General features: G+C 38.0%; 1 protein-coding gene across 10 annotated transcripts in view; it reads right to left on the bottom strand.

Moving 5' to 3' along the window:
* The window catches only part of MAP4K3 (mitogen-activated protein kinase kinase kinase kinase 3), a 187,146-nt gene that overhangs the window by 166,878 nt on the left and 7,017 nt on the right, over positions 1-13,251 (bottom strand). The gene's annotated exons all lie outside the window — the stretch shown is intronic.

The following is a 13,251-nucleotide window of genomic DNA, read 5'->3' as shown; positions in this document are numbered from 1 at the left end:
AATTTCTAAAAAGCTATACAGATATACTGAGATTGAGCAAATTCGTAAATGGCTACCAGACAGTGAAAGCCAGGTTTCTTACTACTGGATTAGGAAGCTATAGATAAGCAATGGGGGAAGGCCAGAAGAAACCATGTGATGCTAGATTAGAGCAAGAGATATCAGTATGAACTCATATCTAGATACTAAAACAATTATAGATATGTATGTATACATGGCTTAGTAATATATACACATATTTCCTAGCTTCATCTACTGAGAGGAATCCTAGAAGCAATGATACGCCAACAGCAAACATACTCAAAGCCCAGATCTTGGTATCTAATACCATTCTCTAATAGAAGGAACCAGGGCTCCTTGGGAAAATGTCTGCTTATCAGGCTAGGGCAGAGAAATACAAGATGAGCCTGAAGCATATTGCAGGGCCGGAAAGTGAGTGTTAAAAACAAAATGATGGCTGGGCGCAGAGGCCCACGCCTGTAATCTCAGCACTTTGGGAGGCCGAGGCCGGCAGATTACGAGGTCAGGAGATAAAGACCATCCTGACCAACAATGGTGAAACTCCGTGTCTACTAAAAAATACAAAAATTAGCTGAGCATGGTGGCACGTGCCTGTAGCCTCAGCTACTCAGAAGGCTGAGTGAGGCGGAGAATCGCTTGAACACAGGAGGCGTAAGGTGCAGTGAGCAGAGATCGAGCCACTATACTCCAGCCGGGTGACAGAAAGAGACTCCGTCTCAAAAAAAAAAAAAAAAAAAAGATGGGGACCTATCAACGGGACACGGGAAACAGCCTCAAAGAGCTCCCAATGGCTAAGCTGGAGCAATATGAGCAACAAAATAAATCATATAGTACTGGATCATAACCCAAAGTATAAAATAAATATCCATATATCCATACTAATATAAAATAACTGAACACATAAATGAGGACAAAGACATAAATCCCTGCAGAGGAATTAAGTAATTTATGAAGCTACTCCCCTCCTCAAAGAGGTGAAGTTTAACTTCTTACCTCTTGAGTGTGGCGCTGTGTTTAGTGACTTGCTTCCAAAGAGTACAAAACGGAAAAGTGGGGAAAAGTAGTTTTACAGTGTAGAAACCTGGTCAACTACAACAGCCAGGTGATCAAAGTTAACATTGCCGGTGATAAATTATGTCAACAGCATGTATACTTCATTCTCCCTAGAATCTATAACCCTAATCTAACTATGAAAAAAAAAAACAAAAAACCCTTAAATTTAGAAACACTCTACAAAATACTGACCAGCACTCCTAAAAACTACCAAAGTTATCAAAAAGTCTGTGAAGCCGTCACACACCAGAAAATTCTGCTTAAGGGACATAGTGACTAAATAGAATATGGAATCCTGGATGGAATCTTGAGACAGAAAGAGGCATTAGAGAAAAACTAGTGAAATTCAAATAGACGGTGGAGCGTAGTTAACAGTCATGTTCCGATACTGGTCCTCAGTTGTGCCAAATGTACCATGGTAACATGTTAACAAAAAAGGAAACTGGGTTACGAGTCATTACGACTTTTTGTAAATCCAAAAATATTCTAAAATAAAGTTTATTTTTTAAAAATCTTATATTGTAAGTGAAATAGTTTAAATAATGTTTTAAATAGTATGAACTTAAAAAGATAAGTTTAAACAAAAAGATATTTTTCATCCAAAACTAATTTTATCATGTATTAATAAGTGAATACTTTCTGCAAACAATGGTGTTAAAAAAAAAACTAGATCCCTTTACTGCCAGACAAAATAAGTTTAGTTTACACAGACTTTTCTTCTAAAGCCCACCAAAATAAGTTAAATTATATTTTAAAAATACATTGTCTAGGCCGGGCGTGGTGGCTCAAGCCCATAATCCCAGCACTTTGGGAGGCCGAGAAGGGCGGATCACGAGGTCAGGAGATCGAGACCATCCTGGCTAACACGGTGAAACCCCGTCTCTACTAAAAAATACAAAAAACTAGCCGGGCGAGGTGGCGGGCGCCTATAGTCCCAGCTACTCGGGAGGCTGAGGCAGGAGAATGGCGTGAACCCGGGAGGCGGAGCTTGCAGTGAGCTGAGATCAGGCCACCGCACTCCAGCCTGGGTGACAGAGCGAGACTCCGTCTCAAAAAAAAAAAAAAATTGTCTAAAATCTTATAAAACACTTTATTTAAATTTCACCTTTTTATATTCTTTTCTATAAAAGCAATGTTACCTTATAGAAATATTCTCTACATTTTAACTCAAATATTGCATCATAGCATAATAGAAACAGCTGAGGAAACTCAACACAAACAATACAGACCTACTATAAAAATAGCAACTCTGCCCAGTAATTAACAGAAACCTCCAATTTTGGTTTTTGAAAGAAAAAAAGTTTGTCAAACCTCATGTGAACACAGTTTACTGGAGGAAATAAAATCTCAACATTCCAAATAAAAACACCTTGTGATTAGCAGATCCTAGCGGTATTAGTGATTTAACATCACAGCACCAACCAGAAATAAGAGACCCCGAAAGAAAAATATCAACACAATGATTATAAAATAAAAATGACTAACTTACTCTTGTTCAAGCTGAATGGCATTCAAAAAGTAAACATAACTGTGCGGACTGTTTCCGCAAAAGGCTTTCAATTCTCTGCTCAATGCTTTTTGCAGATTTGGAGTTTGTGGTTTTATTGACGGGAGAGAAGATGGTGGAGCACAGGATGGGGACAGGCAAAAGCAAGGCATGGAAAAGGGAAAGATGAAAAAGTTTTAGTAATGACATACCCCATCTGAGTTTCCTATCACTCAGCACTTTCAATGCTTTCTTCTTTCCACTGTGTCACCTCCTGAGAATGAAATGGAGGAAGAGGGGTATGAACCCCCTGGCCTAGCGTCAGAGAGAGATTCTAAGTCACCTACTCCTCTGAGACACTGAAAGGAATACAGGAATCCAAAAAGGGTTTTTAAGGATGCACAGGTGTTGAAGGAAAACTCTAAACAATCATGGGTAAGCAGTCTCTCACTACTGTTATTTACTCCATTATTCTTAACTTATTTCAACTGGGAAATATTTAGTAACTTATAATACTTAAAACTAAAGACCATAACTTCCATATACACGTGCACTTATAGAACAGGTGTTTTATATTTTATTTCATTTATTTGCTCAAATATCACTTTTCAAAGGAAAAACTGAAGTCATGAATCACTAATTCTTTATTTTTTTTATTTTGTTTTTTATTTAAAGAGACAGAGTCTCACCGTGTTGCCTAGGCTGGAGTGCAGTGCTGCAATCACAGCTTACAGCAGTCTTGAACTCCTGGGCTCAAGTGATCCTCCTGCCTCAGCCTCCCAAGCAGCTAGGACTACAAGCATGTGCCACTACGCCTGGCTTTTTTTTTTTTTTTAAGAGATGGGGTCTAGCTATGTTGTCCAGGCTGGTCTCGAACTCCTGGCCTCAAGCAATCCTCCCACCTCAGCATCCTGAAGTGTTGGAATTACAACTATGAGCCATTATGGCTGGCCGCCATGAATTTCTCAAATATCAAAAGTGAGGAAGAAGTTAGAGAAGAGCTATTATTCCTTTGAAAACTCAAGCAAAAGATGTCTCTTTCCTTGATACCCCCATCATCAAAGAATTCTTATTCTCAGATGTCCACTATCCCTCCTGACGATACTTCCCTACTGGTTCCTTCAAATCTGCTAGTCTACAGATATTACACCTGAATCAATCTGTCCAAAATCTAACTTCACATCTTACTTCACTCAACTTTCCCGTCTCTCCAGGTCATCTATGCCCCCAATTTCCCCTGTCATTAATCTAATTCACATAATTTCCATTCACTCCTAACTGGTACATCATCTTCCACATAATCTGAAATGTCAGACTGAGGATTAACCGTCCACTCCCCACCACATCCATCTCTCAGAGGACTAAGAAGTGGTCCCCGCCATCAACTAGCTCACTATCTACACTTCAGTTCATCAAACACCTCAATTGGTCCCCTTATTTCTATCACATTTAATTTATAACCTGAAGACAGTTTCTCAAGACATATTCTGGTCTCACCTACCTCTCTACAGCACAACACAGTGACTACAAGGCATGGGTTCTGGAGGTAAGACTGCCTGAATTCAATCCTGGTTTCACCACTTACTAGATTTATTAGATTTATTGACTTGGGCCTTTTTTTTTTTTTTTTTTTTGTAGAGACAGGGTTTTGCCATGTTGCCTACCCTGGTCTTGAATTCCTGGGTTCAAGCGATCCACCCACCTGAGCCTCCCAAAGTGTTGGTATTCCAGAGGTGAGCCATTGCACCTAACTGGGCCTATTCTTGACCTTTCTTTTTGTGTCTCAGTTTCTGTATCTGTAAAATGGAAATAACAACACCTACCTCGTAAGATTGTGAAAAGAATTAAAATGAGAATACCTATAAAGCGCTTACATAAAATAAGTTCTAGTACTTAGTATGTACTCTACAAATGTCATCTGCTATGATTATAACTATTGTTAACAATATCTAATATTCCCCATTATTCTCCAATACAAATCATTTGATGCAGTTTGGCCCATTTCCTGTGTGATCTCTTCTTGCTTATTCCTCCTCCTACCAGGTCTTCATTCTTCAATATTCACCTCAACTACAATGCCCTTCCACTTTATCCATTTAAACCTAAACAATACATTAAAGCGAAACTTTCATTCTATCTCTTCTAAAAAGCCTTTATTTGGCTATGGGCTGCAATTTTCTGATCTTCTGAACTTTTATTGGGAATCACATAATAATCACAAAATACCCCTTATTACTTAATGCTATAATTACTCCATACTATTCCCATATCTAGTCTGCCATCACCTTGAGAAGAGGGATTATGTTCTGTTCATACTCTGGATCAGCCATGGTACACAGCTCAGCGTGGGTGCTCAATAAATATTCCTGAGAAAAACACTAAGATAAAGATAGAAATCATATGGTGCTAGAAGAAAGTAGCATGATCAAACTCCTTGAAAAGAGACCAGAGACAATGTCACCATTTCCTCCTGCCTTCTCAATCATTTGTAATTAGGATGCTTTGTCAACTACTCTTTCTGAACAGCAATTATACCCTCCTAACTAGAATCAATAGTCTTCTCCCAGTCCTCATCTCCCCTAGTTCTCTGCTGTATATCTGACTCCAAATTACAGCCCCAAACTCCTCGTGTTCAGAAACAGAGGAAAGACCACGTACAGACACCAGGAGAAAACAGCCAACTATAAGCCAGAGTGAGGCCTCAGAAGAACGAAACCTATTGAGACCTTGATCTCAGACTTCTAGTCTCCAGAACTGAGAAAATAAATTTCCATTGTATAAGCCACCTAGTCAGTGGTACTTTGTAATGGAAGCTATAGCAAATTAATACAAGAGTCCAGAAACAGACCCACACAAATATATTCAACTAATCTTTGACAAAGAAGCAAAGGCAATCCAATGGGAAAAGGACTGTCTTTTCAACAAATAGTACTGGAACAACTGTACATCGACATACAAAACAAAATAAAATAAAAAATAAAAATCTAGACATGGACCTCACATCTTTTACAAAAATTACCTCAAAATGGATCACAGACATAAATGTAAACTGCAAAATATAAAACAGATAACATACAAGAAAATCTAAGTGACCTTGGTCTAGCATTTTTAGATACAACACCAAAGGCATAACTCATGAAAGAAAAAACTGATTAAGCTGGACTTCATGAAAATTAAAAACTACTGGGAAAAATACTGCATAACATATATCTGATAGAGGATACGTATCCAAAATATACAAAGAACTCTTTAAATTCAACAATAAAAAAAAATACAATTTTAAAAAGGGAAAAAATCTGAAGACACCTTACCAAAAAATATATACAGATGGCAAATATGCATAGGAAAAGATGATCAACATCATATATCATTAGGGGACTGCAAATTAAAACAATGCGATACCACTACACACCTATTAGAATAGCCAAAATCCACAACACCACACCACCAAATGCTGGTGGGGATGTGGAGCAACAGGAACTCTCATTACTTTGCTGTTAGAAATGCAAAGTGCTACAGTCACTTTGGGAGACATCTTGGCAGTTTCTTACAAAGCTAAAAGCAGTCTTACCACACAATCCAGCAATCACACTCTTTGGTATACGCCAAATGAGCTGAAAATTTATGTCCATATAAAAACCTACACATGGATATTTATACCTGCTTTATTCATAATTGCCAAAACCTGCAAACAACCAAGATGTCCTTCAATAGGTGAATGAATAAACTATGGTATAAACATACAATGAGATATTATGCAGTAATTTAAAAACAAAATCGGTATTGAGCCACAAAAAGATATGAAAGAAACTTAAATGCATATTGCTAAGGGAAAGAAGACCATCTGAAAAGGCTACATATTGTATGATTCCAACTATATGACATTCTGGAAAAGACAAAACTATAGAGACAATAAAAAGATCAGTGGCTGCCTGGAGTTGGGTGGAGGAGAAGGGAAGATGAAGAGATAGAAAACGGAATTTTTAAGGCAGTGAAACTATTCTGTATGATACTATACTGATGAAACATTTGTCAAAGGCACAGAAAATGTGCAACACAGAGTGGTCTCTAATGTATGTAAACTATGAACTTTAATTAATATAATAATTTATCAGTATTGGTTCATCAATTTTTTTTTTTTTTTTTTTTGAGATGGAGTCTAATTCTGCTGCCCAGGCTGGAATGCAGTGGCATGTTCTCAGCTCACTGCAACCTCCGCCTCCCAGGTTCAAGTGATTCTCCTGCCTCAGCCTCCTGAGCAGCTGGAATTACAGGTATGTGCCACCATACCCAGTCAATTTTTGTATTTTTTGTAGAGACAGGGTTTTACCATGTTGGCCAGGCTGGTCTCGAACTCCCGACTTCAGGTGATCCACCCACCTCGGCCTCCCAAAATGCTGGGATTACAGGCATAAGCCATCGTGCCCAGCCTGGTTCATCAATTTTAACAAATGTATCACACTGAATTAAGACGGAAAGTGGAAAACCAGAGTTGAGGTTTCCACCAACAGCGGGAGGGGGATTAGAATCAAGGTGGGAGGGGATGGAGGAAGGAAGACTAGTGGATCTCTGCAATCCAGGTGCTTGGGGGTTTTAAAACCATCTGAGTACAGGCGAATAGTCGTGGGCCCACTCAAAACAGCACACTGGAACAGAGACTACTGAATAATGCTAGGACTCTGGAAGGGACTGTGCCTTCAGTAACGCAAAAACAATTTTTTTTAAGGGTTAGGTCAGGCGCAGTGGCTCATGACTATAATCCCAGCACTTTGGCAGGTCGAGGTGGGAGGACTGCCTGAGCCCAGGAGTGTGAGACCAGCCGAGGCAACATAGTGAGACCTCGTCTCTACAAAAAATACAAAAATTAGGTGGGTGAGGTGGTGGACACCTGTAGTCCCAGTTACCTTGGGAAGCTGAAGTGGGAGAATCACTTGATCCCAGGAGGTCGAGGCTGCAGTGAGCCTTGATTGTGCCAGTGCACAGCAGCCTGGGTGACAGAGCAATAACCTGACTCAAAAAAAAAAAAAAGTTACCTACAAGCACAGGAGGATAACAACAAAATCTGTGCTTGGGTGGAAGAAAAACAGTCCTCCAAGAATTCAAATCCAAGAGTCACTGTTCTTTTGATTTGGAGTTTAAGTTTGTATTATCTATAAGATGTGGGGAATCCCAAACTGAGAAATTAAATAAAAATTAATCCAAGACCAAAAAGACTCATGAGGTTACTGGAAGAAACAAAAGCAAAACTGTTTTGGAAGGACACCCACAGTCTCCCACCCACTCCCCACCAACCCCCCCAGCCCCTCCACCCATCCCTCAATTTAAACCACAAAGATTCTTACAGAAAAAAGTAGATGAATTCAAAATTAACATACAAATTCACAGGCATGAGTCAGCACAAAACAAAGCAACAAATTGCAAGATGAAATCCTCCAAAATTTGAAATTATAGACTAATCCGAAAGCACTAAGAACAAGACAGTATGCAACAATACGAAGACTTGAAAAAGAATAACGGCCAGGCGCGGTGGCCCAAGCCTGTAATCCCAGCACTTTGGGAGGCCGAGACGGGCAGATCACGAGGTCAGGAGATCGGGACCATCCTGGCTAACACGGTGAAACCCCGTCTCTACTAAAAATACAAAAAACTAGCCAGGCGCAGTGGCAGGCGCCTGTAGTCCCAGCTACTCGGGAGGCTGAGGCAGGAGAATGGTGTGAACCCGGGAGGCGGAGCTTGCAGTGAGCTGAGATCAGGCCACTGCACTCCAGCCTGGGCAACAGAGTAAGACTCCGTCTCAAAAAAAAAAAAGAAAAAGAAGAAGAATAACACAGATCTTCTAGAAATATAATTAATAAAACGTAAAAAGCAACGGAATATGCTATGGACTGAACTGTGTCCCTCTAAAATTCACATGCTGAAGACCTAACCCTCATTGTGGCGGCATCTGGAGATGGAGCTTTTAGGAGATAACTGGGTTTAGATGAGTTCCTGAGGTGGGGAAGGCCTCAGGATGGGATAAGTGCCCTTACGAGAAGATATACCAGAAAGCATGCCCTCCCTCTCTGTGAGAAGGCCATCTACAAGCCAGAAAGAGAGCATCACTGGAAACCTGGCATCTTGATCTTGAATGCCTAGCCTCCAGAACTGTGAGAAAATTAATTTCTGTCATTTAAGCCACCTAGTCTGTGGTACGTTTTTATGGCAGCCCTAGCTAAGATAAAATCCAACTGGCCAAATCTGAAATTGTTTGAGCATCAAAATAAAAGTGATGAATCAAAACCCAATGAATAAAAGAAGAATCCATGAGCCCAAAAATAAATAAACAAAAATAGTTCTTCACAGTAGAATGTCAACCAATACATGTAGAATAAATTAATGGAGTTAGAAAATCATTATTTGGGAACCATTATAGTAATAATTCAAGTACAAAACATCATGGATATTAAAATTAGCAGGTATAAGTTTGATGAGGAACAAAATATTATAGAGTCTCAAAGTATCTCCCCATAATTTACTTATTAATTAGAAAAAGAAAAGATAATAACCTGATAGTGAAGAAACTTGGCACACCAACATTAACCAAATAATCAAAGTCAACATTAATAAGGGAACTAATCAACATCATGTTCTTCCTGATACAATTCACTGAGCACACACATCACTATAAATTTCTGCCAAAAAATGTGTAACATGAATTTAAACAAAAGGAAACACCAAAAGTACCCCAAATGAGGAGAATTCTACAAAATAAATGGTGTGTACTACTCAAAAATGCTGGTGTCTAAAAAGACAAAGAAAGGCTGAAAAACTCTTCTAGGTTAAGAGACTGAAGAGTCTTAGAAACTAAAAATAGCATATGATTCTCCTGGATTGATTTCTGGAGTTGGGGAGAAAATGCTATAATAGATATTACTGGGACTCCTGAAATTTCATAAGGTCTGTAGATCAAATAATAGTATTGTCTTAATATTAAAATTTCCTGATTTTGATAATTTATTGCAGTTTAAGTAAATGTCTTTCATTTTGAGAATACACGTCAAAGTGTATATGGGTAAAGGAGTTTGATGCCTGCAACTTACTCTCAAATGGTTCAGAAAAAAAAAAAGTATATATACAGAGAAAAAGTGATAAATGTGGTAAAGTATTAGCCATTGGTGAATCTTGGAAAAGATGTATTTTTTAAAAAAGTAAACTTTTTTTAAAAAATACAAGTTTCAAACAGCAGATTAGACACACAATTAAAGATAATAAAGATAAGAACCATAATACACAACACAGAATAAAGAGTTAGAAAAATCATGAGAAGTCATGGAGAACTAAAAGTTAAAGAATACAACAGGAGCTCTAAAGAGAAACAAGAAAGAGCGGAAGAAAAGATATCAAAGATACCGCAGTTTACAATTTTCCAGGACTTATGAAATACACTACTCTTCAGATTAAAGAAAAACAGTAAATATTTTTATTAAAATCCACACATAACATTGTGAAACTGTGTACACACCAGAATCAAAGAAAAAAATCTTAAAAGTCAAATAGTGAGGAAAGAAAAAGTAAGACTAGCTACAAGCAACAATAATTATATTGACAACAGACTTCTCAGCAGCACAACAGGTAACCAGAAGACAAGATATCTTCAAAGTGCTGAGAAAAAAACAACCGTCAGCCTAGAGTTCTATACCCCACTAAACTATGATTTAAAAGTAAAGACAAAATAAAGACAATGGGGAGGGGGAGGAGGAAGACTGAGTTTACCTTATACAGTTCCTCACTTAAAAAGAAAAATAAAAAGAAAGAAAAAAATCCTACCAAATACTGCTACAAGATTAAAGAAATCTGAACCCAGAACGAAGGAATATAATGCCAAGAAGAAACAGTGAGTAAAGAAATTGAAAACTCCTACAGGTAAACGTAAGGAAGCACTGTTTGTATAAAACGATAATAAAAACTAAACTGGGACATTTAAGAACAGCAGAACCAAAGTAAGACAACACAAAACAGGAAGGTGGTGAATGAAATTAAGCCTTCTAAATTCCACATACTGACCAGAAAGAGAACAGAGAAAGATCAGTTAACTTTAGACTAATTACACATGTTGCAATTTTAACAGTAACCACCAAAAGAATAAAAGTAAAATCTTTAACTTCTAAATCAATAGAGATGAAAGGGAAGAAATAAATCTTACCGAATACCATCTAAATAACTAACCAAGCAGGTTGAAGACCGGCCCTAAGGAATTTGATAAATACTACATTGTAGGTCAACTGAGTTTTAAATTCTTCAACTGGCACTCATTTATCCGTGTCTTATATATGTGAAACATTGTCTACCACATTTCCCAATATGTCTCCTTAGAATAGTTGTCTTATTACTTCTTTGCCCCCTTAGGTCCCACAGCAGTATTTTTAACCCAGATTTACTCTTTTGAAATGACGTCACAGTTCTCTAAAACTGCAAATCCAATTTTTCTTCAAGTCCCAGGTCAAGATTCACTCTTTCAGGAAGTCAACTTATTTTTCCCTTAAGTTAAAATTTCTACAGTATTCACATAGCTTTATTGTTTTCTTCTAATTGTTAAAATAATGCCTTAGACATGTTCCTTAGATGTTTCATACATGCAGATTTTGTTTCCTTATGTCAGAGTTTAAGTTCCTCAAGATAAGAATTTTTTTTAGGATCTCCTAAATAATCCAGCAGTGTTATTTTTCACTAAAGGATGAAGTAAATTTTAAGTGTATTTTCCTTTAATAAGCTCAAAAGCTGTGAGTTTTGCAAAATACACATCAACACACACATCTTATATATGAAAGTAAACCGTTTATAAGGTGTTTGTTATAATTTTTGGGGCCGGGTACGGTGGCTCATGCCTATAATCTCAGTACTTTGGGAGGCCGAGGTGGGTGGATCACCTGAGGTCAGGAGTTCGAGATCAGCCTGGCCAACATGGCGAAACTCTGTCTCTACTAAAATAATACAAAAAATTGGCTGGAAGTGGTGGCGGGTGCCTGTAATCCTAGCTACTCGGGAGGCTAAGGCAGGAGAACCGTTTGAACCCGGGAGGTAGAGGTTGCAGTGAGCCAAGATCGCGCCATTACACTCCAACCTGGGCAACAAGAGCAAAACTCTGTCTCAAAAAAAAAAAAAAAAAAAAACTTCTTTGGATACATAGAAAAAATGAGTATCTTTTAAAATAGTCATTTTCCCTGTCTTTTTTGCCAAATTTTATTAAAGGGAGTCCGTGGGCCAGGCGCAGTGGCTCACATCTGTAATCCCAGCACTTTGGGAGGCCGAGGTGGGCAAATCACGAGATCAAGAGTTCAAGACCAGCCTGGCCAACATGGTGAAACCCCGTCTCTACTAAGAATACAAAAATTAGCCGGGCATGGTGGCACATGCCTGTAATTCCAGCTACTTGGGAGGCTGAGGCAGGAAAATTGCTTGAACCCAGGAGGTGGAGGTTGCAGCAAGCCGAGATCGCGCTACTGCACTCCAGCCTGCACAATAGAGCAGAGTCTGGAAAAAATAAAATACAAAAAAAAAAAGGAGTCCATATGCTCAGGGTTAAAAATGAACAATACTAAGCCAAAGGAAGTCAGAAACTACTAGTACAATGAGAATTTTAATAAAAACTGAAAAAATGGCTTATATTGTAATTACTATGTAATCCTGAAGTTTTCCATAATTATATTTCACTACAATATTAGTAGGAAAAGTCAGGGATAACATTCATGAATTAAAATAAAGCAACATATTGATGAGATAAAGATCATCTAAATAAATGTAAAGATATAGTCATAGATCAGAAGACTGAATGCATTTAAGATCTCAATTCTCCACTAACTGAGTGACAGATCCCACACAATCCCAGCAGGCTGTATATATGATAAAATATCACAAAATTATATACAAAGATATAAAAAATGAATGCATACAAAAACTGGTGAAATCTGACTAAGGCTTAGTTAACTGTATGGTGCCAACTAATTTCCTCATTTTGATAATGCACTATAGGTATGTAAAGATATCACCATTGGGGGAAGCTGGGTGTTGGGTACATGAGACCTCTTTCACACTTTTTGCAATGAATTTGAACTGTGTATCTCAAAATTTAAAGTTAAGACAAAATTCCAGTAGGCTTTTATATTTAACTTGAAAAGCTGATTCAAAAATTTGTATGGAAAAGCAAAGGACCTAAAATAGATAAAACCATTTTGAAAAGGTAGAACAGAATTGGATGATTCACTCTGCCTAATTTCAAGACTTTCGATAAAGCTACAGTAAACAAGACAGTGAGGTACTGGTGAAAGTATAGACATACAGCTCAAAAGAATAAGAGTCCAGAATATACTCACATGTGTACTGTCAACTGATTTTCATCAAAAGTGCTGAGGCAATTCATTCATGATTCATTTATACAAAGTTCTAAAAGAGCTTTCATGGTGACAGAAAGGAGAACAGTAATTGTGGGCGGGTGGTATTTATGACTGGCTGGGAAGGGGCATGCATTAATCTGTTCTCAAGTTCCTAATAAAGACATACACAAGACTGGGTAATTTATAAAGGAAAGAGGTTTAATTGACTCACAGTTCCACATGGCTGAGGAGGCCTTACAATCATGGCATATGTAGGTTAGCATACAGGCAATGAAGAGGAGATTCTTTGAGCAAGGTAAGGTAGATGATTTATACAGAAAG

This window comes from Macaca mulatta, chromosome 13 (assembly GCF_049350105.2).
Source record: "Macaca mulatta isolate MMU2019108-1 chromosome 13, T2T-MMU8v2.0, whole genome shotgun sequence".
Taxonomy (NCBI): Eukaryota; Metazoa; Chordata; class Mammalia; order Primates; family Cercopithecidae; genus Macaca; species Macaca mulatta.
This window is presented reverse-complemented; position numbering and strand designations above follow the sequence as displayed.